General features: G+C 49.9%; 1 long non-coding RNA gene across 1 annotated transcript; it reads right to left on the bottom strand.

Annotated features, from left to right (window-relative positions):
• Positions 1-7512: 7512 nt before the first annotated feature.
• On the bottom strand, positions 7513-19041 carry LOC149328691 (uncharacterized). The gene is made up of 2 exons (XR_016285750.1): positions 18905-19041; positions 7513-7737 (listed from the first exon to the last, which is right to left on the bottom strand). It is a non-coding gene; the product is annotated as an uncharacterized LOC149328691 (long non-coding RNA).
• Positions 19042-27091: the final 8050 nt, after the last annotated feature.

Genomic DNA, 27091 nt, shown 5'->3' with positions numbered 1-27091 from the left:
GCGTTCTGGAAAGAATTACTTGCGCGTGTCATGCTAGTAGCGCTATAGTAGTGAACGGCAAGGGAATTCTAAGAAAAGGGCAAACTACAAGAGGCTATTGTGCGCGATGGAGAACTTCAAAGTCAAGGAACTCATCGAAATTTGTGAAGAGTTGGGCATTGATTTGGGCCCCGCAAAACGAAAGCATGCGATTCTTGAGATCATGCGGGCAGAGGAAGTAACGGTTGAGGAAGCCAATGAGGCCGTGAGCACGAGGAGGCCAAAAGACGCCATGAGCGCGAAGAGGCAGAAAAACAAAAGCAGCTTGAGCGCGAAGAGGCAGAAAAACAGAGGCAGCTTCAGATAAAATGGCGTGCTCGCCCTTAGAAACTGATGGACCTGGAGCTTGAAGCGCATGAGATCGGTTATGAGAGATATAGAACATTGTCCGCGCTGCATGAGACCAACGGTCAGCAGCTGATAGACAGGCCGCAGCGCTTCGTGATCGCCGAAGATATGGCGAAATATTTGGCGGATTTCGAGCGCGTCTGCGAGAGAAAGCGCGTTGAGCGGAATGGTTGGGCACAGAAGTTGGTAGCCCTGCTTTCCAGCGAAGCTTATGACGTTGTAAAGCGCCTGTTGGACGACGGCTTGGCGGACTACGATGAGCTGGAAAGCTTCTTACTGGCGAGATATAACGTGCCACCGCTGGACCTTCGCCAAAGGTACCTGCGAGAGAATAGCACCCCATCGTTTTACGATTTTCCCTACCAGTTTAAAGCCGACATTTTAGAGTGGCTCGAAAATGCTGAAGGGTCGGAAGATCGTGGCACAGAGGTAGAGTGCGTCGCTGAAGAGCAGCCCTGCCAGTACGGCACAGAGGAAGGTAGTCCGTACGTGGCAGATGTAACTGCTGCTGTAACAGAGGGAACTTCCCCGCATTCGCCAACCGAGAAAACCTCTATACCATCGGATAAGGTAGTCACAGCATCGGACGATGCACTTACAGAGGTCTCACCCATTGAAATTGTGGCGGAGTTACCGGAAAGCGGATCTCCTAGCGTGTCAGAAGCAGAAGAAGCTGCCGAACAGGGCAGAGAGGACGTCCACCTGGACATTAATGAAAACGCTTGCGCCGACGCAAGCGAAGTAGATGAGGACGGCACACCGTGTTGTGCAGCGCGTTCGGCAGAGATGCAGAAACCCGACACTTACGATCAACGGAAGCAGGCGCATGTAGAGTTTGCGGACGCTGAGTTGTGCGTTAGTGTCTGTGGCGAGGAATGCGAAACGAGTCCCGTGCTTTCGCACTGCTCTGAGCTTTACGACATTCCAGAAAGCAGCTGCAGTAGTGGGAACACCGCGACTGAGTGCAGAGCCGACCCTCATCCGAAATTGGCTGAAACGCGTCAGGAGCACGACGAGAGCTGTGTGTCAGCAGTAATGTCAGTAGAAAACACTGGTTCGTCTGCGCCTGAAGAAACTAAGGTGCTGGACGACAGTGGAGAAGAGAAAGTTCCAGACGACATAGGGGCGGTAGACGTCAGCCCGTCCGAGAAAGATGAGGACGACTGCGCACTCAGAGACGCTGAGCAGGAAGAGCGCAGCTTTGAGGAACTTAGTGAAGGCGCCAAAGACAGGCCTGATCTAGGTAGCACATGTGAATCGGCTGACAATCAGAGCGTAATTGTCATAGAGCAGAAACCAAGGCTACGGAAGCAGCATGTGCTCTCGAAGAACCAACTAGCGAAAGGGAATTGCTACCGAAAAATGAATGTATAGCACAAGACAGAAAGCTGCGACCGGAAAGAAAGAAGCCGCTAGTTCAGGAAAGTGTATTGCCACCGAAAGATGAAAGGCACGCAAAAGAAAGAGTGGTGCCGCCGAAAGATGAAAGGCAGGCATAAGAAAGACGGGCGCCGCCGAAAAGAGAGATAGGGCAAGCGCGCGGAAACGGTTTGCCACCATCGGAAGCGCCAACGTCGCCGGCAAAATGACTCCAGCAAAGTCAGTCACGTTGTCAGCCCTGAAGCTAGCGTTAGAATCGGAGCTAAACAAACGTGCGACACATCACTATCGCGCAAAGCGAAGCGCGTAAGTGTGTCGAGGCCCATAGGTCTGGGCAGTAGAATAAACTGCAAAAAGAAATCGTACAAACATTCGCGCGTAAAAGTGCACCAAGGCAGCAAACCTCGATTCAAGAGAGCGCACCCAGGGAGGCGAAAAATTAAGGAGCGGGACAAGAGAGAATTTAGCCGCCAGCACAAAGAGAGCAAGACACGCAAAAGCGCGTACTCTCATGAAGACTCTCGTTTTCCGCTTCAGTCAGGGAAGAAACCGCGATCCCACAGAAAGCGGCTCGCGCGCGCAGATAAAACGCGTGTGCGGCTCAATAGGCGAAAGACTGTACGAGACCGCAGTGACAGGAGCAAGAAAATTGGCAAGAAGAAACCCTCTAAGCGCTCGGCCAAGTACAGTTATCGCGATGGAAAGCCGCGTACGAGGATAACGCTCTCCAGTAGGCATAAAATCGAAAGGCTGGGTAGAGGCGAACCACACATCGAGCGGACAGGCAAAAGGGTGCGCGAGAAATTGAAAATTTCTGGGTCTCACTTGCCACCACGCACAAAGAGAAAGAGAAAACGGTCCCATCGGAAGCGTTGCGCACTCGCTATGGAACGTCGCGACTGGCGCGCGAAGCGCAAAGAAAGGGACAAGTCGCTAGTAAGAGAAAACCAATCATTCTCGTACTGTACCGCCCGTAGAAACTGGAAAGACAAGTACTGAGAGAAAGAAAAGCGCATCTACCGCGAAAGAGGCAGAGACATTAGCTTCCACGGTAGTAGAGAGAGAGAGAAAAGCGCAGCTACAGCGAAAGAGGCAGAGTCATTAGACAGTTTTAGTATAGCGTTTGCGTTTTTTGCGTACGCAACACGCAAGATGTTTGCGTACGCTAAATTCAAAGCGCGAACAACACTTTTAGGTGAGCGTTTGCGGACCGTTCCGCAGTAGCCGCTGAGTAGACATACAACATCCAAGTTCAGCCCCGTTTGGGTAAGTACCGAGCGCCACCACACGTCGAAAAAAAAAATTGAGGTCGTTTTGATCCAAGTGCTAAAAATGGCCGTTGCCATGACGACAGTGTACACAACCTGTCGTTAGGCTTACGGGCTTGAAAACAGACTGCTATCTCAAAAGTACCGGCAAGTTATCGCACATAGCATTGCGTCCCAGTGAAACGACAGAAAGCGGAAGCGAATACCACCATTTATTGCCAGTTGAACGCCGAATAACTCAATGACGAGGTATTTTAGAACCGAAGCGGGCATACAGGGCGCCGCCATGTTGTCTCCGCAAGCCCCGCAAAGACGCTACGCTATTTCCAGAAAATTGCGTGCGTACGCTAAACGCTAAGCTTCTTTTAGCGTTCTGCGCATGCGCATTTTACATGCGCTATTTTATTGCGTACGCAAAGGTTTTGCGTACGCTATACTAAAACTGTCTATTAGCTTCCGCGGTAGCGGGTGCCGTTTAACCAAGTTAAACGCTGGGGTAGACGAACTAAGTCGTGTGTTCTAAGCAAGGCTGCCTTCACCTCCTCGTGACTTACATTTTACCTCTTCGCGAACAGCTGTTAAGTTCGCTCGCAGATCGAGGAAAAATCGATATCCTCATTTGTGGCCTCAGCTGACTGTTTTCCTGGACGAGTGATTTGAAGAGAGCAAATTTACTTTGCATTCCTTTTATTCCGTGTGTGACATGTGTTTGACACTTTGTTTGAGTTATTACTTTAGAGTTCTTCTATCCCACATGTGTCTCTTGTCGGAGAAGGAGCAAAAAGGGGACAGAACTATTGCTAGCGGAGTTTTGTGACCTTTAAGTCTGGTGTTTTGACGGGTGACAGAGGGCACTTGCTCGTGTTGGGTGTTGCCTGTTGTCGGTCGGTTCTTGGCAACATGCAGAATGATCAACGACCGATGCTGAGAAGCAAGCTCTTCGGAAGGACCGAGCGAAGCTGGTCCAGTCACCTGGGCGACAAGGCGGCGGAGCAGTGATCCTGTCCTGACGAGCGGGACCCGTTCTCGGAAAGGAACCTGGAGCTACCTGCGGCTGAACACCGGACGAGAAGTTGGAGGAGCCTGGCGTACGAGCGCGCCCCGCCTCCGAGCCACGCGGAAGTAGCTCGTCTTCGTGGCGCATTGTCTGGCGGCGGTGGTGCTGTTGTGCTGGCGCCCACATTTCGCTGGCTGGCTTCTCTAAACCAGCGCTGCGCGCCCGCCGTCGCGCAAAGCGGGCCCAGACTCTCTCGGACATGTCGCGGCTTGCAGCGCGAATCATCCCGCCTCGTCGGCGCCCGGCCCGGCGCTGACCCTTCCTCCTCCCCTTCCTTTCCGTCGGCTCGTACACCTGGGGCGCTTCGCCGGCCAGCCTTCAACGGCCGGCCGCCTCTGGAGCATTCGTCTAATTTGAACTGTGGCCGGTGCCGTGAGCTGATTGGAGGATTTGAACGGCTGGCTGCCGCAACGGACTCTGGCGGCTTTAAAAACGGAGCCGCGCTGAACCCGAGCAGCAGACGGGCAGCAGAAGAGTCATCACGCCGGAGCTACGCTCGTCGCCGGGGCCGCCCTTCTTCTTCGTGCTAGCCCGTGGTGCTCTTGACCCTTGTATTATGTAAAAGCCCTTGTACATACTGTACATAAAAGTCATTTGATTCACCGTCGCCTCGACCGTTTCCTGGCTCGGACTCCCAGTCCCAACAACACAAAAGCCGTCAGCCTTAAGTTGCAGTATAGAGATGCCAGAAATGGCAAAAGCCATCACTGCTTTTCTGTTTTCCTTGGGCATTCTTCCGCCTAACTTCGGATTGGGCTTTTCCAAATTTCTGTTTCCTGTCAATGCCTCAGTTAATTTCTTTCTTTGAAAGCAGACTGGCAGTGATATAGGTATATTTTACTGAACATGTTGATAGTCAGGAGCAAATAGCACTCTAAAATTCAGCATATGCTGAGTGGTATGAACATCAGTTAACTGTTAGCAGTGCTCACTTTTGCTTGCTACCTTGGGAACTGGTCATGGTTACATTCAGCCATTTTACATTTTACTGATCAGTGAAAATAACTTCACACATTGCTTTAAGCCTGTATGAGAGAACATATGCATATATACCTGTCACATACTTAAACGGCTTATTTGTAATTTCATTTTATTGCACGACATCATAGCTCCTTACTAGAAATTCAATTTCCCAAATTCTGCTTGAGATGTTAGCGTTTGCTCGAGATAACCAGATAATATGGCCATCGCACCCTGTTTCCCTTACTATACAAGTATTCTTCTCAGCCTAAGCCGGGAGCCGTGGCCATGTAAACCCTCCAAATTGGTTCTTGCGTTTACTCTACCTGTAATCTAGTTTACTGGCTCCGACATCTCATTATATTTATATTAATGAGAATGGCATGTACAGGCTTTTATGCAATACAAAGGCACCCACTTTGGTTTGTATTCACAGCAACATTTGATAATGCTTTGGAGTTGCACAGAGTATATGCCAGCTTGTTTTGTACATGGCAACAATGACGTGACCTTCAGCAGAACTTCCCATGCTTGTTTTCAACACTGCATTCTGGCTTGTGCAACTGCAATATGAGCTCAGGAAGGAATGCTAAACCACACCTTGATGGCCCGCTGTCACTGTGCAGAACAAAGCCATGCACTTTTTGCCCTGTGATGCACGTCTAAGCCCCTTTGTAGCCACATAGTGCTCTTTTTATTTTGGTTTTAATAATGGCCTGAAAAACATAACAAAAATAAATCGCTATTGTTGCATTTTTACTTTTCTGTGAAATGCAGAACTGCTTTAATTACAACTGATTTTACCTGTTCCAGTTAACTGGAAACATAATTTCTCATGTCCATTAGCATTCGTGTTTGACAGCAGTGTCGTGCTAAATTGTGAATGTTAAATGCATGCACAATTCACACACACACACGCGCACACACCACACGCGCGCACACACACACACACACACACACACACACACACACACACACACACACACACACACACACACACACACACACACACACACACACACACACACACACACACACACACACACACACACACAAACACACACCTTATATATTGAATAGGTAAGCATGCCTTTTGCAATAACAGTATAGGGACCCAATGAGAACTCCATTTACATATTACAGTGACTGTGCAAAATTCTTGGTAACGGCTGGAAGTCCAATTATTATTTTTTCTCTGTCAGCAATGCAAGAACACTGCAGTGTGCTATTCTGAATAACTAAATAAAAATTTTTAAGTATGTAATCTTAACTATTTAGAAAAATGTGATTATACCAATTGTCATTACGGACGTTTGTTAGCAGCCTATGCTGCAGCCTGGCCCGATCGAGAATTAGCAATAAGAATCGCCTCGTCGTTGTGAAGTCGTCGGGGCAGCATAGCTTTCAGCGCAGGCAGCATTCTTTTATTTTGGAGCAGGAATCACGGGCCGTTGTGAGAACGTATCATCGAACGGGGACGCGATGTGACGCGTTTTTCAGTCTCATGGGTAGAAATGATCCAAATACGTATCGTTTCCGACGGCATCGCTTCAGATGAGCAGACTCGCCTTCGATCTTGCAAAGTTTTGTCGCCAATTGTTTCGCGGCCGTCAGGGTCGTCTGAACCGAGATTCCTGCCGTCCCAGCCCGAATTCCAGCCGACCACGAGCCTACCTTCGACGAAAATCCCGCCGCAAAAGAAACGTTGATGCAACGGATGTTGTCTTGAATACGCCGCATTTAATATGGGTAATTTCTACCGCAAGATATCTGCGTGTTTCACTACAAACACATGCCTGTATACCGCTGCAGGCGATTTGGCTGGGCGGCACTGCCGGGAGCGCCAATCGGAACGTTCGAACCATCCGTCTCGTCCGCCAGCAGCGAAGTGATCGTACAACACCATTCCGTCCCACGCCCGAGCGGAGGATGAAAGCGAGCGGTCCACTCGCTGGCGGATCCCCCCAAAAAACGATCGTACAACGGCCTTAAGAGCGTCGCATCATGCCCGTGTACGCATGCCAGCTTATCTAGGTCTTCCCCTTCTGACTCAACTTTGGTGTTGACTGCCGACAATGATTACGCGAATTAGTACTGGTATATTGTCGTCGCCACCCATTTCGTCCACCGCCCCCTGCCCTCCTCTAAAATGTAGAGCAACAGGCTGAAACTACGGGCTTCATCCATTTCTGAGTCCGAAGTATTTCCGGATAGGGCGACCATCGCTGGCGGAAGTCATGGTGAATTGTATGTCTTAGGGAATGCCCTTTTCCTGTTCTGAGCTTGGATGTGCCGATGAGCATGGCGGTGATAATTTTAATGATTTCCGTCCTTTCATTTGTTAAAGTTGTGGTCTTTCTTTTTTTTTCCCTGTTAACCTAGCAGCTTGAGTAAAGCATGGCCAACTTCTATTGACGCAGAAGAAGAGTTCAAGATTTACCACAGGAAGCAAAGCGTTCATACTGATCGAAAGGGACAAGTTTATTTAGGCTTGTGGCAAGTCAGGCAGTCGAAGTTAGCCCCCGCGATAAGGACTGTTAGCTTGACCACGCAACACAGCAAGCACAAAGTCTTGGTACAGTTCGTGACCGATGGGGAAGGCGTCCGGGCGTCCGTATACTCGTGTCAGCATAAACGTCCACAAGCTGTTCATCTGAGGACTGTAGGGGCGGGGGGGACCCCATCCTAAAAGAGAACAGAAAGCGGAATTGTTTTATTAGGCGCTGTTCAGTATATATACTGAATCGACCAACAGAAACAATTACGCAAAATACGCTCACTATCAGAGTCTGGATGTTCTGCAACGATTAAAAATATCCCTTGAGAATGAAAATCCTCCAGTAAGATCAACGAAATTACACTGCCGGGTATGACGTTTGGCTCCAGAGTATCTGAGAATACTTGGCGACGAAGAAACGCGCAACTAGAGGACCTCCTTATCGTCTTACCGTGAGCACTGATGGCTCGTGCTTTAAGAGTATGCTTGGGTTTGCCATGTAAAACTTTTACATGTGGCATATTTTATAAGGCCCTCGCCTGCCCAGCACGGATTTATTTCCAACAGGAGCCGCTTCGTGTGCATTTGCGGCATCTGACCAGGCATCGTCATCACCCCCTGACCAACATTAGTGCTGTGCGTCCAGATGCAGCCTTTTCCAGAGCCCTCTGGATGCAGCGCAATGCGGTGCCTTCGAACTAAGCGCCACACCAGATTGCGGAGGTGCCACTTTGGGCAGTACGAAAACCATCTATACGGACAACAATCCCAGGGATAACAAAGAAGACGCACATCCCAACAGTCGGTCGGAAACAGCTGGCGCTGTCATACATTCCATCTATGTATACTGACGCCCAGCATGTTTTCGTGGACGGATCCGTGACGACCTTCTCTTCAGCTGCAGCGGTGACAGTGCCAGGAAATGCCTCATGTCACCGTTTCAGGCTCATGCACAAAACGTCCTCTACGGCAACCGAATTGGCAACCATACGAGAAGCCGTCCGTTATATTGGTCACCAGCCAGCGCACCAAAGGGCTATATTCTGCGACTCAAGATCGGCACTGCAGGTCGTACAAACTCATGTAAAACCAAGGGCATGCGAGCAGCTGGTTGAACAGATTTTGCTTTTGTTAGCCGAAGCTTTCCACCGCGGCCATATCATAAAGTTTTAGTGGATACCGAGCCATTGAGGCAAAGCGGGAAACGAGCGTGCTGATGCCGAGGCTCGGCTGGCACATAGTGATGGTGCTTTCATTGAGATAGCCTTTTCCAGATCAGACATAGGAGCCTTGTTGACGCATTTAATGCAAGCCGCAATGCAGTCGCACTGGCATGATTCGAGTCATCAACAGGACCGCGTCTCTAAGCTTGAGGCTGGCTCACGATTACATTTGCCATCTATGGTGGTGCGACGTCATGGGACTTTACTCCAGCGGTTACGGCTTGGCGTTGCCTACACCAAACACTATCTTCACAAGATCGGCATCGAAAGTAACCCAAATTGCGTAAAGTGCCACACTCCAGAGACTACTGGACACCTTCTTTGCGAGTGCCCGAACTATACTGCTGAAAGAAGACCATTGGAGGCGACCGTGAAACAACTGGACTCTCGCCCTCTCCCCGAGGAAACTATTCTGGGCGCCAGGGCGAGACGTTCTGATTGGTGGCGTGTGATAAAGGCCGTGCTCAACTTTTTGTGTGAAACAGGCCTGGATACTCGTCTGTGACCGCCTGTGCACTACCTTCATGGTTAATGACATGTGTCGGTGTTTGTGTTGCAGACACCAGTTTTATGTGCGTCTACTAACCGGGATGCGAGTGCCAGCCAATGGTGTGTGTGTGTGTGTGTGTGTGTGTGTGTGTGTGTGTGTGTGTGTGTGTGTGTGTGTGTGTGTGTGTGTGTGTGTGCGTGTGTGTGTGTGTGTGTGTGTGTGTGTGTGTGTGAACATCACACGTGAAACTCATTGTTTTATGCCATCATCAACCTTCATTCGCACTTTCCTTTTCCTCCCCTTCCCTTTCCCCTCTGTGGAGTAGCAGGCCAGGGCTATGTCACCAGCCGCCGACCTCTCCACCTTTTCCTCATTAAAAATTCCTTTCTCTGTCTCACTGATGTTATTCCACTCCGAAATTTTTACGAGGCAGAGTATACAGCTCGTTGGGTCGAAAAGCCGCCGGCGTCGTAGTTGTAGTTGGCACCATGCGTCGGGCAAAGTCGTATGCCAACCGTATGCCGCACAATGTTCCGTATGGTGTCCTATGATTCAGCGTTTCGTGCAGCATAAACTTACTGTATTAAGTTAGGGCCTCGCTTAAGGCAGTGATTCGAACCGTCGGCGTATAATTTGGGGCTGCGTATGATGCGCGACTCGGGTGTCCACCAAGACAAGCGAGACTGTTACTGCGTCATTGCCTTTCCTCAAAGAAATAATTTTCGATCTGTCGAATGCGCCAGGCGTTGCGCCCAACGGGTGATTGCTATCGGCGGACTCCCTGGCAGCGCTGCAAGACGCTATCGCGCACCACTGTTGAAGGCGAAGCTTAAGTGTCCTTCCAATGTATTCCTTACAGGCACGTGAAATTGCCGGGGCCGTCGGGAAAAATTTTGTGTCAGAACTCCCCCCAAACCGATTCAGTTTAAAGTTGAAGACAAAGTTTAGCAAGATCCAACGGACTCATGCAGCGCACAACAACGGATTAAAGAATTAAATGTGCTCGAGGAACGCCAGCTGTATCAGTAGTGCATACTGAAACCCAACTTGGAACTGCTCTGGCTTGATTTAACGTCACTGTCAGGAATGTACCGCAAGGCTGCGCGCAGAATATTTAAACCATACTGTTGCGAGGTAGGGGCTGTGGACTCGGTGAAGGTTAGAAATAGACGATATGCGAAATGCGCAGCGCCATCTCCCGGCGCTCCGAGAACTCAGTCCTCCATGTTGGCTCGGTAGAGAAAACGAAGCTGCTGCCCAGTGTTGGGTTAAAACGGCTGCGCTTCGTTTGAAAAGTAAAATGCCAATGCAGTGTTGCGCTACCCTCTCCACTGTGAAGAGACACTACGATGCGTGCCAGAACTAGGTGCGTTCAAGCTTTTCGCTTTTCTATTTTTTTACTCCGTCCCAACGTTTTAGTAACACAAAACGCCATGCGAGGTATCATGTGTCAGCACGCGGATCAGTGTGCAGCTTTCGCTTTATGCGCTGATTTTTGACAAAGCTTTCGAGGTGATTTGCGTTTAAATTAAGATAGGGACCACAGCCTTTGTTGCCTCTGATCAAAATTAGAAGCCGATTTCGTGCATTTATCAACTCTCCGGTCGGGCGTGAATATATATAGATGCATACTTGAACAACGTAATACAGAAGGTAATTTTTTTGAGCGGGTGGCCAATCGCTCGTGCCGTGGCGAATTAAGTTCACTCGAAGAACCATATGCCGATTACTGCTTAGTTTGCTACGTGTTCAGTTAAGTTTTTCCCGTGTCCAATTAGTTTTAGAAGGGCGAGCAATCTCTCTGGACCATACGGATATGTTATATGCCTTAAGGAGTCTTTGTGAAGCAATACACCCTACGTATAAAAACTGAGGTGAGAATGCTTTATTTCTTGAGGATTCCTATACCTTCGATATCTGCGGCGACGAAAGTCTAAAAAAAAATTACCGACGATTACGTTACTTCCTAATGCGAAATTTGAGCGCAGCAAATAAGCTGTTTCACCTTTTCGATAGATTGAGGCAAAAAAATCGAGCAACACATGTATGCGCTATCACAGAATTTTTTTTTTATTTTTCACACGTATTCCTTTAACAAAGACTCCACTAACAGTTCTTGACAGTCATGAAGGAAGCTTTGTGGTCGGAGAAATAGACTGATATATGTTCGACTTGGTACACCAATGCTTAATTCTCAAAGACGAGATCTATACAAGTGCCTCGCGAGGTTGTCACAGCCGTGGGACGCGTTACGAGCGAGATGAACGGGATGTTCTCCCGCATAAGTGTTAGGAAATTGCTGTTTGTCTTTATGTCAACATTAAAGTCCCCCACTACTAACATCGGTGTGGATCGATGGACGGTTAATGCGAGTTGCAGGAAGTGCACGACGTCTTTCGTGAGTGCGGTAGGGGCGAAGTAGGCAGCTACTACCAGCAAGCCGTTGGGCAACTTTGCGGCGCACAGTTCGCCAACTTCATGTGACGTGCCAAACATTTCGACTGGTATTGCAGAGAGACCTGTGCGCAAGTAGATAGCGACTCCCGCCGCTCTGTTGTGGTCTCTGCGAGCACCACAGCAGTATAGGAAACCTATGATTTCGAGAGGCTCTTCGGGATCCATCCAGGTTTCAGCAAAGCAAAGTACAGAGGAATGGCGCAGAATGTGATCGTGGTGTACGTCCTTGGCATGTGCGGCAAGGGAGCGTACGTTAAGAATGTGGTTGTGAATGATGAATCAAGTGCTGCCAGCGAATGACGCGTCCATTGGCTGTCTGCGTGTGTTACTGATGTGTGGTTAACATGTTAAGCTTCGCCTGTAAGAATGGAACGCGACAGCGTCTTGCAACGCTGCCAGGGAGTCCACAGAACGCCATCGCCAATTCGGCTGTACGCCTTGCTGGACGGTAAATTTATTTTTTGAGGAAAGGAAGTGTATCTCTCTCGCATATCTGGGTGGACACCTGCACCTCGCCGTAAGGGAAAGGGGGAAGATGGGAGTGAACGAAGACGCCGTATTAGCTAGACGCGCCTTTGTTCATTCCAAACCATTCAGCTGGCATTACGGAGTGGCTAGCGTGCTCGTATCGCACTCCGGAGACCCTGGTTCGATTCCCCAACTCGACCAATTTCGTTCTCGGTTTTATTGATTTATGCGGTCTAACTAGAAAGGTTAATTAGGCTATTTCATATTTATATTATTGTATTTCTATCCATCGTGTTCTGTCATTAACCTGTCAATTGTTGGAACGGTCTAGGATGTTCGACACAACGTATATGAAACGAGCAACGTCTTACTGAGTGGGGAAGTGCGTGGTGGTGGAGGGAACGCGGCTTCGTACTTATCTGTTTTTTTCAGCAGCGTCTCCTTCCGCGGACGCTGTACGCGTCTTTCTTTTTCTTTTCTTCTGAGCTCTTCATTCTCCTCTATATTAATTAGGCTAATTGATTAATTAAGCAATTAACTAAACTCAGTCCAACTTAGTTGCAGCATCACTATACGATCCCTTTGATTGGTTGCATGGTTACTAGCCAAAGTACAATTGGCCCCATTTGAAATTCGCGCACTGTGACGTCACGAGCATTTCGACCAATTGAAAAGCGTGACATTGGGGGCGGAGCTGGTTACGAGGCCGACGACGACGCGAAACCCAGGAACGGACGCCAAAGAGCTGCGCTCTAAAAAAGAAGCGAATAGTATAGCTACTTTATTGCGAAGGAGGGACGCATTTCGAAGCTATCAAGCACGTGCAACAATGTTCTGAAAACGCTTCAGGTCATCAGATTTTATCATCGTTGTGGCAAGCTCCAACAGCTTGCTCCGCAACAAAGCCATTTGTCCAAGTTTGGGAGTAAGCTAATTAAGTTTCGGAAGCAACCGAACATGCTAATTTCGCCCCTGCACACACAGATTGACCAGCGTATCGGGTCCGTGCATATGCACCTACAGCTGTAGCATCTTTCTCTAAGCAAGCCGCCGCGGTGGCTCAGTGCTTATCTGAAAAAAAAAAAAAGCTGCGTCTTTGCTAACAATATTTTGAATTATATGTGCATGCCTACTTTCCTCTTGTTAATGTCGACTGACTGACTGCGTCTTAAGCAGGACGCGGTTTCAACGAATTGTGGCGAAAATCAACCGACGCCGGGCTCTGAAACGGTGACGTTGAAAACCACGGATGCGCATTGCACATTACAGAAGAGGAATCGAATTACGCAGCTGGTCGAGGGTCTTGTGTGATTATACTTCAATGCACGAAGCTCCTGGCGTCGGCGCGAACGACAGTTCGCACTGTCACGGGTTTGTCAACACACGTGCGCACTGAGCGCAAAATAACCGCTCGCTACTCTACCAGATGAATTCGCGTCCACCTGGGAATAAAATAGCCATGATAATGCGTTATGCTTGAACTGGCGCTTTAATGCGAGCATTAAAACGACAACAGCACACGGTCACGGTTCGACTTTCGAACCCACTTTCGAGTGCCGATTATTGCGATCATCAGCGCCAGACTTCAAGCGAATCTGAGGACGCGGTAGGAGTAAGCTGCCGCCTATTGAAAGCACCTACATTTCGTCAAATATCAGCTGTGAAAAAAACGCAGCAGCTGAAGCTTGCCTGTTGAAATTCCACTCGCAAGAAGAAAGTAGGCATAGCAAACGATGCACCAGCTCGACGCGCTCGACCGAGCCAAGATGGAAACCGGAAGTTGTGGGCGCGGTGTTGCCAGACCGCCAAGCAATTTCGCATATCGTCTATTGGGTCTTTATTAAGGCGAAAGCCTTTAATGGCTCACGCTCGCGTTGTCCGTCCATGCTTGCGGTGTCCGTCCATCCGTTCGCTGGAATCGTGCCAACTGCGGCCTCTCCTCCGCGCAGCGGCGCAACCTCCTCCGTAATTTCCTTTCTTTCCCGAGCAGAGTGTCGGCCCGACAGCCTTCCAGCAGCCTCGGTTTTTCCAGCGAGTCTGCCAGACGCTCAGGTCCCTCACCGCAGCGCTGCCAGAGGTGGAGCGTTTTTCAACTCCCGCCTCTCGGGTATGCGAGCTCCTGGCCGTAAAAGAAGCCCCACAGGAGAAATTGGCGCTAAGCAGAGAGGTGAGATGGCGGGACCTGACGTCGTCATCCCTTCCCGCAGACGTGCGAGACTTTGGCTGGCTGCGGGGCTGGCGGGCCCTGCCTACGGCAGATCGCCTGGCGGCTTGGGGCGTGGCCCCCTCCGACCGATGTCCGCAGTGTGGCCTTGTTGAAACCTTGCCGCACGCACTATTTGAGTGTTCTGTCGACAGGACATTTTGGGTTCTCATGTCTAGAATGTTTGTAGCGACCCTGGGCCCCAACTCCAGGTTTCGCGACCCTTTCGTGCGCATGCTTGTTTGCGTCGGGGCATTCGTGCTGTGGCGCCAGAGAGGTGTGGCGGCTCTGCAGGGACGACCACAGAGAGCCATGTACCCTATGTTACAGCGGGTACGTGCGCGCATGTTCGCCCAGGCGTGCGTGGACCTCGTGTCGCTGGAGGAGCACCAGTTCCTTCAGCGCTGGTCCACCCGCTTCATCGTCGCGGGCAGGGGCCGTGTGTCGGTGCGGCTCCTACCATATCAAGTGTGGCGCGCCAGTGTGGTACGCGTGTTTCGTACACGATGTTCGCTCGTTATGTTCGTGCCCGAAGTTTGTGCGCGAGGTTTGTGTGCGTTGTTCGCGCGTTATGTTTGTGCGCGCTATGTTCGCGCCCGGAGTTTGTGCGCGAGGTGTGTGTGCGTTGTTCGCGCGTTATATTTGTGCGCGGGTATTTGTGCGCGGTATTTCCATCCGGCGTGCTTCCCCCGCGCGTATGGACCCCTGAACTTTCTTGGACATCTCGTGGTTTTGGACTCTTTAAGTTCCCTGCGTGTGTGTGTGTGCACCGGGCGACATCAGTCGCCGCAATGTTTGTTTGTTTTTGTAGAGGGACCGATGTCCCTTTTGGGTCCTGGGTTCTGTTTCTGTTTCTTCTTTCACTCCCACTTCTTCCCTTCCTGTCCAAACCGATCACGGGTGTTCACCGAGATATGCGAGACAGTTATTGCGTAATGTCCTTTCCTCGAATTATTGCGTAATTTCCTTTCCTTGAATATCCTACACTACGGCCCCTCTTGGTCTTTCTTCTTTCACTCCCACTTCCTCCCCTATTGTATGGTGCGGTTCGGGTGTCCACCACGACGGTTGCTAGGCAGCAGCTCATACGGCCGCATCAACAACACAACAGCGCGATTCAGGCGTCCACTGACCCAGGGAGCTAGTTTTTCCACTTCTTTCCTTAAAATGATCGGAGTGTAAAACGCTAACGCCAATGAGCACAGTGAATGCCGAACGGGCGACGGCGACGCCGCGAAACGAGCGCAAAAGGGCTGCGCTTTCAAACGCTACAATAAAAAAAAGCGACCGCAGTCGCCAAAGACAATAGGTTGGTTTATGGTTTATGGGGTTTAACGTCCCAAAGCGACTAAGGCTATGAGAGACGCCGCAGTGGAGGGCTCCGGAAATTTCGACCTCCTGGGGTTCTTTAACGTGCACTGACATCGCACAGTACACGGGCCTCGAATTTCTCCTCCAAAGAAATTCAGCCGCCGCGACCGGGATCGAACCCGCGTCTTTCGGGCCAGCAGCCGAGCACCATAGCCACTGAGCCACCGCGGCGGCGCCAAAGACAATAAAAAGCGCTCATACGGGAAGCCCGCCATGCGCCAAGCGGTTCGGGCAAGTGGCACTCGGTTGACCACAAGGTTTGGCTGGTTAAGTTTATTGGGGTTTAACGTCCCGAAGCAACTCAGGCTATGAGGCACGCCGTAGTGAAGGGCTCCGGAAATTTCGACCACCTGGGGTTCTTTCGCCAAGCACTCTTTAGGTCTAATTTCCAACGTGTCTTCGGTATTTTTAAGGGGAAAGCCTTTAATACCTCATGCTGTCGTGACCAAGAGGTGACGCGTTCCCAGTGAGTGTGTGAGCACCAGGAGACATCGGTCGCCGTAATGTATCTTTGTTTTTGTAGAGGGACGGATGTCCCTTTTTTGCTCGAGGGTCAAATAAACTTCTCTTAAGACCAAGAGGTGTTAGCAAATGTGTCCGCGTTTCAGAATGGTCGAAATGGTTGTGACATCACTGAGCGCGAATTTCAAACGGGGCCAATTGTACTTTGGCTGGTAACGATGCGACCAATTAAAGTAATTGTATAGTGATGCTCGAAGTAAGTGGGACTCAGTTTAGTTAATTAGTCAATTAACCTTTCTAGTAGGACCAGATAAATAAATAAAACCGGGCAGGAAATTGGTCGAGTTGGGGATTCGAACCTGGGTCTCCGGAGAGCGAGACGATCACGCTGACCACTCCGCCATGCCGGCTCGATGGTTTGCAGCGAACAAAGGCGCGTCTATTGAATACGGTGTACAATTGGCCCTGTTTGAAATTCGCGCACTGTGACGTCACGACCATTTCGACCAATTCAAACGCGTGACATTTCTGTCGACGGCTCCTGCTTGCAACGATGAGGCATTAAAGGCTCCCGCCTTAATAGAAATCGAGACATTGGTGTCGCCCAAGGAGGATATATAGAATTTGATGGAGTGGAGAGGGCGCGCTCCGACCAAAGCCACCTGCCGCCATCTTACCAGAGGCAAAAATCGCGCTTGGCGCCGGCTCGCGCCGCTGTTTTCCGGAGTTGTTTTGCAGATTCCACCTGCTGATTCCACCAAAAACATTCAGTTTGTCTTAGGTGCTTGTCACATGATAAAGCTCGTGCGGAACTCGTTGGCAACTGTAAGCCACCTTATTGAGATGGAAGGAAATCACGTGAAGTGGGCTTATATATTGGCATTGGAGGCATTACAACGTGGCGAAGGGTTGCGGCTTGGAAACAAGCTCACAAATGTGCACGTCCAATGGGAAAAACAAAAAAATGAAAGTACGGTATGCAGTACAAGCCCCGAGTGCTTGAGTTGCTGACGCCTTGGACTTCTGCGAACAAGTGCTCAAACTGCCACAGTTGAAGGGTGCCAGTGCAATGTCTAAGTTCATTAGGCTTTTTGATCACTTGTTCGACATCATGAACTCTCAAAATCCATTTGCATGATCATACAAGACACCTCTTCGGAAGGAGAATGAAGGCTGCTGGAAGTTATTCTTTTCCGAGGCCCGTACCAACATACATGGGCTAAGAGATCCGGCAGGACGTCCAGTTATACAGGGACTGAAGAAAACTGGGTTTGTTGGATTTTTGGTGTGCATGACCAGCACATAGAAACTGAAAAAACGGAAAGTTTGTTCAACGATACCATGTGAACAGTGCATCGCAGCCCTGCATTCGGGTGAGCTGCCACCTTTAATTAGGCAAAAGAGCCGAGGTGGACTTATTTCGGTCTGGCGCAACACGTTGTTAGTCTTTGTGAAGCAGTTGAAAGGGGCTTCGACGGCTACAGGCAGAATACGATACAATTAAAATGGTGACGCTAAGACTGAAACACCTCATCCTTGAAGTCCTGGGAACCTCCACAGATAAAAAGTGGTTTCAGAAACTCGAGGACCACATCCTTGACCTTGACCCACTTGACAACCATATTTGTAGTTTGTGCAAAAAAGATCGCTGAAGAATATGTGAAAGTGAAAATACATCACATGACAAAAAAACGAAACCGTGAACTGATCAAAAACAAAGTGAGACCCACTTTTGTCGAGGGTGATTATTTTCAATCACCAGTAGGGTATTTGTCATGATGTTTTTGACCGCGTGTAAGATTTTTCCTTAATATCTGCGCAGTAGAGCTGTCCTCTGCACATCTGTTGGCTGCTGGTTGATTGAAAATAAAAGTCCAAAACTAGAACCGTGCATGTGGATTCCTTTCGAAATGCGAGCAGCTGCACCAGCAAAGCGAAAAGGCTTCGAGCGCGGCTGCACCACGCTTTTCTCCATAAAATTTGTGCACTTAAACTGGCTTTTACATGCCAGTTGGCTGCTAGTTGATGGAAACGAAACGTTTATAACTGGAATTACTCGTATTCGTTGCTCCGCAAATGCAAGCAACTTCATCCGCGGCGCGGAAAAGCACGAGCGACGCAGCGCTAAGTTTTTCTACTTAATATATGAGCTGGCAAACTGCCTTCCGCATGCCAGTTTGCCGCTGGTTGACGAAAAATGGACGTTTACAACTAGAACCACTCGTTTGCGTTGATTTCTAAATGCTAGCAACTTCATGAGTAGCGCGAAAAACTAGAAGCACGGCTGCGATCCGCTGCTTTTGGATCTGCAGGCTGCGCTATGCCTTTCTCCTTAATACTTCTGCAGTTAAACTGCCTTCATCACGGCTGTTTGGTGCTCCTTGATGGGAAATAAGCGCTTACAACTAGAACCACTCGTTTTCACTGCTTTCTGAATGACCGCAACTTCATAAGCAGCGCGAAAAAGCAGAAGCGCGGCCAGGCGCGGCTGCGCGCTACGCTCCTTTTTGCCTCTGGTAAGATGGCCGCCGCCAGTTCGGCGCGGCTTCACCCTTGAGTATAGGCGGCTTCCACTCCAGCAAGTTTTATATATCCTCCTTGGTGTCGCCGTAGAGTGGCGTTAGCATGCGTTTCTAATCATCAGCATCTGAATAAGAGCGGCCCGAGGCGCTTTGACTTACCCACGAAAATGAAGGTGAGATGCGGAAGCATGTCTCTCAATCGAGACTCCATGTCCGTTGCCCGAGATCGAAGAGTGGAGGCGGGTTGCAGCTCTGCCACTCGCGTAGCTGTGCCGAACAAAATGGCGCCCGTCTGGGATGACCGTTGTGGGATGACAGCGCGGCTCGCCGGGGATGGCAGTGAACTGCTGGAAAGAGGAGCGTTTACAGAGAGGTGCACGAAAAGTAGTAATAGGGCACAGACAACCTGCAATGGCCAGGCGGCGCCACTGGAGCGCTGCGTACAGCGCCACCAACGCCGGCGCCAAGTAATTTGAGACGGCCGACGCAGCCAGGTTCTCTCGAGTCGTACGGCGGGAGCCATGTCGGTCGTTACGTTTTTCGACTTTAAGGCCATCGAAGACTGTCACAGAAGTGGCGGCAGCCTGTAAATTACTTTGGTTTGCGTGAAACTGACCCGTCCGCGTTTCTTTAACATAGTGTGGCCGTGTAGCCTGTATGTCTTTCGGGAAGAGCACGAATACTTGCACGCTGCAAGAGCAAGCGGAGGCGTACTTGCTGCTTGTTTTGTGTATCTCTTACTTTTTCCCGGTTCAAGGTCACCCCCGATACTGCCGAAGTCTTGAGCTGACCATTAGCAGGAAAGAAGTTGCGTGCGTACGTGACTCCCTTTTTGGTTGTGTTTTACTTTTTGCTCTTCCAAGCTCACCGATTCCAGAGTCGAAGCCTAGGGCTTCTTTTTAGTTGTGCGTTAATTTTTCCTCCTCCAAGATGGCGGCCATGCAGTGTCAAAGTGTAGGCGCCTACGTGCTGCTGCTTTTTGTGTGTGAACTACTTTGTGTGCTTTTGTGTGTTTGCTTTTCCGACACCGACTCTATGCGCGCCGCGAGTGCCTCGCCCGCTAGCGCCCGTGGACCTTAAAAGGGGGCCGTATGGGAACGAATTTCAGCCCGCTCGTCGGTGGAGACGCTGCCGCCGCGAACTCCCGGGACTCGGAGCCGCCGCACCGCATCCTCGAAACCACAAGCTGCTCTAGAAGGACCGTCGCCTTCGGGGGCCGCACTGACTGCGTGTTTGTGGATGGACTGCCGCCGCGCTCCCCGTTTAACTGTATGTTCGTTCCCCTTCCAAAAATTTATCGACTGTAGCTAATTGGACTCTCACTTGTGTTCTGAACTGTGTAGACATATTCAATGTAAAACTTAATTCAGTGCGTTTTCCGCAATTGTTTTGTAGAATGTACATTACGCGTCTGTGTAAGCTGCCACATTCCTCAATCGAAACTATAAACGTTGTTTTGTTGTTGTTACCTCGTAACACGCCTCTGTCTCATTCGCTGCGTTTGCTTAACGGCTACGCCGGGCATCAAACGGCCACCCCCTCATTGTCAGGACTCGGTGATGACGTCGCGTAATCTCCGAACCCGTGACAAGGACCTTGACAGCTACTTCTATTTCCGGCCACCGATACTCGCGAAAGGACGCCGCGTGCTCGAAAATGGTCGCGTCTACAACGTGAAAGAGGTCGACCGGGAGGACATAACCGCGAAGTGTTTCTCGCAACGGAATAGGCATGTACACGACTTCTAACTTCACTTATGTAAACAAAGCTTTTTGCTTATTCTTGCCCACGCGCATGCTTGTTGCCCAAAACACTGAAGGAGAGAACGAAGTTTGAAAGAGGTTAATCGGGTTGTTGTTGTTGTTAATCGGGTGTTCTTGCTTGCTAACAATGGCACATTTTCCTCGCGATTTCGATGCGCAATTTCACATCAAGCCACAAATTTTAGTTTGTCACTCGCAGCTTGTCGCGGGGCCACGGAGGTTAGAGGTAGGCAGTTGCCGTTGTCGGTACGGCAGCCTTGGCGACTGCAAGCACTGTGAGGCTGTAGCATGCTTCATTAATGAGCACGAGCATGTCTCTTGCACTCTTGCACAAGCGTTGCGCAAGCGTGGGGAAAGCCGGCGGCTAAGCCTGTGCTCAACGACAAAGCATCTATCAGTGAGCTCCGTTGATGTACGACGTTCTTGCTTGTTATCACTAATCATGGAACCCACTACCGACTGCAACACTTTGCGGAGCCCTTCATTACGGCATCCATCATAGCCTGAGTCGCTTTGGGACGTTAAATCCCAATAAACCAAACCGACAATTAACTCATGCGTTTGTCACCTTGGCACTAACGTACACGAAAGCACTCTGACGAACTTTTTTTTGCACCGCTTGTCTGTTGATGGAATACTTTTTTTTGCCTTGTCACCACTCATGTATTGCGCATGGGATTTTTGTTGCAGTAAGCGTGCTTGCCCAATCGTTTGTATAAATGAAAATTTAAAATGTGTCAACCAGTCGTGGGTAGGCGTCTTTCTAACAGCACTACTAATGCAGTTTTCGCCCGGACTGCCCAGGAAATTATTCCTTCTTAAGGGATGTGCTCGTGAGAGAGTGCACGTGAATTTTATTAAATTGTCCACTATTGTTATGATGTGTGGTTATCATCACCTTCCTGCCTTTAGAGAACACCAGTCCTTTCGTCGGCAGAAAAGAACCCAAACAGTTCTCACTATTTTATGTCCTTGGGCATTTTAAGGGAATTGAGTGCCCATTTACAGAAGTGCTCCAAGAAATGAAAATTAGTGAGTCTGAGAATGCTCACCAGCAAAGCGTACGCAAAGAGCAGGAAGAATACAGGAGATTGTCGCTCCTTGGAAAGCTCAATGCCTTGATCTGGCCACCGGGTCAGCCACCACTCCATGCATTGGAAATTTGTGGCTATTTCCCACAGGTTTCCCAAAGGCCATAAAAATCACTGAGATCTGACCGACAGATTGGACGACGCAACGACAGGGGACCTGTTAGATGGGAGATCGAAGACGGGACAATGGCTTTATGTGCAAATTCGAATGCAACGCATGTAATGGTTCAATTTTTCACTGACTGAAGGAGAAAAAAATGAAATAAAAAATTACAATCAGAAAAATAAAAAAATATAAACAATTAAAATAAAATTATCTTCGTAGTCGCTGTGTTTCTAGAAGAAAATTTTGAACAGCACAGCGCGCACTCCTGTTCTTCGTCCAAGCGAAGAAGCGTCAAAGGAAAGAACAACCGCAGTGGACACAAGCAGACCCAGCTGGTGAAACGGAATTTCTAATAGGCGCCCGTCGCGATGGCCGCGAGGCGCTCGCCTACCGAGCCGGAGTACCCGGGTTCGAACCCGCGGCTGCCACGTTTCGATGGAGGCGAGACGCAAGAGGCGCCCGTGTGCTGTGCGATGTCAGTGCACGTTAAAGATCCCCAAGTGGTCGAAATTATTCCGGAGACCTCCACTACGGCACCTCTTTCTCTCTCTCTTCTTTCACTCCTACCCTCCTCCCTTCTTTTTTTTTTTATTCGAGCTGTTTGCCATTAGGCATAATGAAAAAGGAAAGAAAGTTATAAAAAGGAGTGCAAACAAGCCTCGCTTAAAAAGCGGCAAAAGTTCGCGATAAAGCGATTATCTTGAGTCCACTTGCGATAGTCGTCTCCAACGTCCCATCGCAGGCCAACCTTTCTTAGGAAACGTCGTCTCACGGAAGCTGTAGCCGGGCAAGTCCACAGCAAGTGTTTTTAATCACACTGGTCGGGCGCAGCACCACAATGGGGACACTTGTCTGTCACTTCGTAACGTTTGTCACGCCACCGATCACGCACAGAAGGAGTCAGAGCCGCTCCTGCCCGAATCCGGTGCACAGATACCTCCTCCTCCCGAGTGAGACTCCGGGGGAGAGGGTACGAACACCGAGGAATTAGAGCGCGTGTTCGCTGACGCAAAGACTGTTTCTCGGAAACATGAGACAGGTACGGATCTGAGGGAAGAGGGGAAGGTGGCGGGATATCGGATGTGTCAAGGTCTGTCATTGAATCCATATGAATATTATGCGGATCCTGGGCATGCCCGCGAATCCAATGTATACGCACAGGACAGGGGTATTTTGTGCAAAGTTGGTGAATGGATTGTGTAACTTGGAATGTGCGCCGGACAGCCTTAAGCTGCTTAAGGGCGGCGAGAGAGTCGGTGTAAATGTGAACAATATCGAAAGTAGGTACGAGTGGAAGCTCCAAGGCAAGGGGGGAGAAGTATCCGCGCTATATGTAGCGCGGGAGTTGATATGAGGATGGGAGGGACTGTAAACTGCAGTAACTCCCTTCCTTAAGGTGCGGTTCAGGTGTTCGCCGAGATTTGTGAGACAGATACTGCGCCATTTCCTTTCTAGATAAACCAATTTACCAATCTTTTATTTCGCCTGCTCAAAGAAGAGAAGCGGCGGCATCACCGCAGGTAGAGACCCACTGTCTCAGGTTCGGCACAAAATGGGCACAGCGGAGAAACCGCCAAACCAGATCTGTGAAGGTAGAAATTTAGCACAGGAACCCGGCATCGCAAACGCGTGAAAGAGACCTTCAGTCTGCGCGAGCGGCAGTCTTTGCTACTCCAAGGATTAATCCAACCAATTTTTTGGGCTTTGATTTATGAGAAGTTTCTTCCAGCCTGCTTTCCGTCGTCTATAGGCACGCGTGCACTCAGTATTTGACCAATTATTGGCGATTGCACCCTTGGTTCCAGTGACAAAGAATTCAGACTTTTCAGAATTCGGACCCTAGGGGGTGATGATGGCCTGTGCACACTGGAGAAATCAGATGCTGGACATCATTTTTACTGCCCGCAACATTTGTGTGGCGTTGCAAGACGACAGTTCGCAACGTCGTATAAATGATTAGCGCAGAAAAAGAAGTGGCTTCAGACGCAGGAATCATAAACACCTTTAAAATATGATGCTCGATCTCGGCGACTAACTTAGAACGCTTTTGTAGTGCCTGAATTCCAAAAGATTACTGTCCTGTGCTTTTACTTGCGCTGGCTATGTTTCACTTGCGTCCGATACTGCACTGCACACTGCAGGAATGTCTCGGTGAAAATGACGCAAGATGCCACGTAGAGTAAAACTGGTTTCTCAAGGTGCTTTGTTGTTACAAACTGATCGGCTAACAGGTGCCGTAAGCAAATGCGCGTTTCCCTGTTGTTCTAAAAGACAACGCTGAATTTCTGAATGCTGGTTAGCCAGTGATGGGAGCACGTGTGCTGATGCTTGTGCTACGGCCAAGTAAACTCGGGGAAGGTGAGCAAAATACACTTCACTCTTTACAGCGACTAAACAAAAAAAAAACCAGGTAATGTACATAGCGAAGCAAAATAAACACACATAGTTAAAATTGAAAGTAAAAGGAGAAGTACAAGAGGGCGCATAAAAATTGGAGGCTACACTTCAGATCCATCATTAGTGTATGGCGGGATATAGTTAATGGGTTAATACCCATATATGAGGAATTGGTCATCCTCGACTTTGCATTCATAGATCCCTGGGAGACGTCTTACTAGTTAAGCTCAGTTGTTGTATGCTACCTCTGGTGAAGTGGGGCAGCGGTTAAGCGATGCACCACTGTCCAGCGATGGCAAGCGTTGCCGCCGGTGAGTCATGTGAGAACATATTGCTCTTTCTTAGCTACCTCTCGCGACCGATCATTAATTTCACTTTCACCTGCCACGTTGGTCACTTTGCTCACAATTCAGTGGGCAGGTTGTGATGACGTCGCAAGGTCACGTGACTTAGGTGGCTGTAATATGATTGATTGGTTGATTGATTGATTGATTGAACACATCTTTATTTGTGGAATATTCTAAAAACATGTGGGTGGGCCGCCTAGTCCGGTAGTCCACTGGTTATTGCTGCTGCGCTGGCCCTCCCCACCAGCCAGTGCTGACGGTCAGTTCCATCGCTGAGTAGAATAGCCTCCCACTGCTCCTCTGAGGGGTATGGATTGGGGTCAACTATGGGAATGGGGTAAACTCTCCGCAGTGTGGGCCCTGCGGAGGGTATAATGTAGGGTACCACTTGTGTAACTTAGCTGGCGTTGGGCATGTGATGGTTTGTAGTCTCCCAAGGGTGTTCTCTTCTAAATTATTGAGGGATTTATGTGGTGTTGGGTACTCCTCCCTGGCTGTTCTGTATGGCGCGAGGTTATCAGCATACACTGCTAAAGCTTTTAGGTCGCAGCACCCTTCATGTTCATCAGGGGGAGACGTCCGGTATAGAAGAGCTCGGGCATGCCTGTGAGCGGCTTCGTTTCTTCCTGGTAGTTCCAGGTGACCGGGAAACCAGCTGACTGAGGCTTGGCTGGGTAGATGCTTAATCAGCAATGACAACCCTGACCTGTGAATTAATCCCTTATTGAAGTTGCGACAGGCGTTCTGAGAATGAGTGAGCCCAACAACATTGGGGTTAGATGCTACAGCTAATGCAATAGCTGCCTCCTCTGCGTGAGTGGGGTTGAATGTTTTCATCGAGGCGCAGTTCACCATCAATCCTGAAGGCGTTGAGACCACAATTGTCATCACTCCATTCTTCGGTCCTGCTGCGTCCTCGTAAAGGGTGTTAGGTTGCTCATCCCATTCTTTCTGCAGGGCTTCTCCTCTTGCTTTTCTCCTTTCCATTTTATATGTGGGATGCATATTCCACGGAATTGGGTGGGTACACGTTGATGCGTCTCCTCACATCGCGTGGAACCTGTTCCCTTTCGTCTATTGTATAGGACAGATTAACATGGATCTTCTCAAGCAGTTCTCTGCCGGGTATTGTGAGTGCGAGCCGATTGAGTTGTGAGAGCCATTGTGCTTCCCACATCACTTTGAGGGTATTATGTACTCCTCGAGCCATGAGCGTTGTCTTTGGCGTGGAGTTTGGTAGCCCCAGTGCCGCCTTGTAGGCTTTCCTGAGCAGTGTCTCCAACTTTTCAATTTCTGACCTGGAGAGGTTAAGGAATGCTGTCCTGTACATTATCTGAGAGGTCACGAAAGCTTGCACTAAGCGGGTGGTGTCCCTTTCCTTGATGCCATGGTGCTGATTTCGGATACGATGTATCATCCGGAGGATATGCTCGGTGGATATTGTAAGCTTCTTTATAGTGCCTGTGTTCTGTCGCCCCTGCGGGATATACTGCCCTAGGATCTTGATCTCCGTGGGTTTCTGTACTGGGTGGTCCTCTATATACACCGTGATATTCTGCACTAGGGGTGTCCTCGGGTTCGTCAGGATGAGTTGTTCGGATTTTTTCCGGTGCACACTGGAGGCCTCTCTTCCTCGCGTACCGGTCCACTGTGTCCGCTGCTGCTTGAAGACGCTCCTCAATCTCGCCGTCACTCCTCGAGTTGCACCAGACAGTGAAACCATCCGCAGGCAATGTGTGTTTGATGCCAGGGATTTCGGATTTAATATGAAGTGCGTGGGGCGTCGACGTCCGAGCATCCCGCCTGCTGGCCGAGTCGCGTCGCCGGCAAGAGAAGACAAGGAAGTGCGGAATGGCACGAGGAGAGGAGAGCTGGCGTGCTGGCAATACGATCTGTGGAGGTAAGCAGGCCAGCAGAGGTCGTGTCATCAAGCGTGGAGGTGGCAGCTGTCGGACGGCGTGTCCGAGAAGCCGTAGATCTCCCTTGAATCGCCTACGCAAGACCTCCTGCGTCCTGTGCCTCCACCCCTGATGGTGTACCTGGGCCGTTCAACGCCACCACTTCCCGCCGACCTCCTGTGACCGTTGGTGCGCGACCTCCCGCGTCTTTGCGGCCGTCCAGTAGTGCCCTGCTTTCGAGTTCCCCTCCGCCTGCCGCCAGGGTCCTACGTCGCTGTGCCGAGGCGCTTGCCATCCTCCGACTCTACATTCGACCGTGCTGTGTGACTGTGTGACTATGTGACTAGGTCTTTATCGGCAGCGTTCCAAATCTTTTTTACATGGGACAGACAGACAAACTTTATTGAGTGGGAGGGGCGGAACCGCTCTTAACGCTGCAGGTCAACCTCGCCGGATAGCCAAGAGGTTATGCGCCTCGGCGACTCAGTGAGCCCGTTGGACGAGCTGAGCCTGAAGGCCCGGCTCTGAAGAATGCTTGTCACCCACACCTCCGGCTCCCGCAGAACCTACATGAGGACCACTACGGCTTAGCAGTAACTCCTCCGTCTGGGCTCTAAATTTTTATTAAAGGCCTCGTCTTTCCCGGCCGCAGCAACAGCTCCGTCTCGCCGGGAACGGTTACTGATTTTGTGAACGCTTTGCTATTATTTTTTAGTGCTGTTCGATAGTTGGGGTTCAATTCTT

This window comes from Amblyomma mixtum, chromosome 9, assembly GCF_055824585.1.
Source record: "Amblyomma mixtum isolate Tamu chromosome 9, ASM5582458v1, whole genome shotgun sequence".
In the NCBI taxonomy this organism is placed as follows: Eukaryota; Metazoa; Arthropoda; class Arachnida; order Ixodida; family Ixodidae; genus Amblyomma; species Amblyomma mixtum.
Note: the sequence above shows the minus strand (reverse complement) of the source record. Positions and strands in the feature narration are given on the sequence as shown.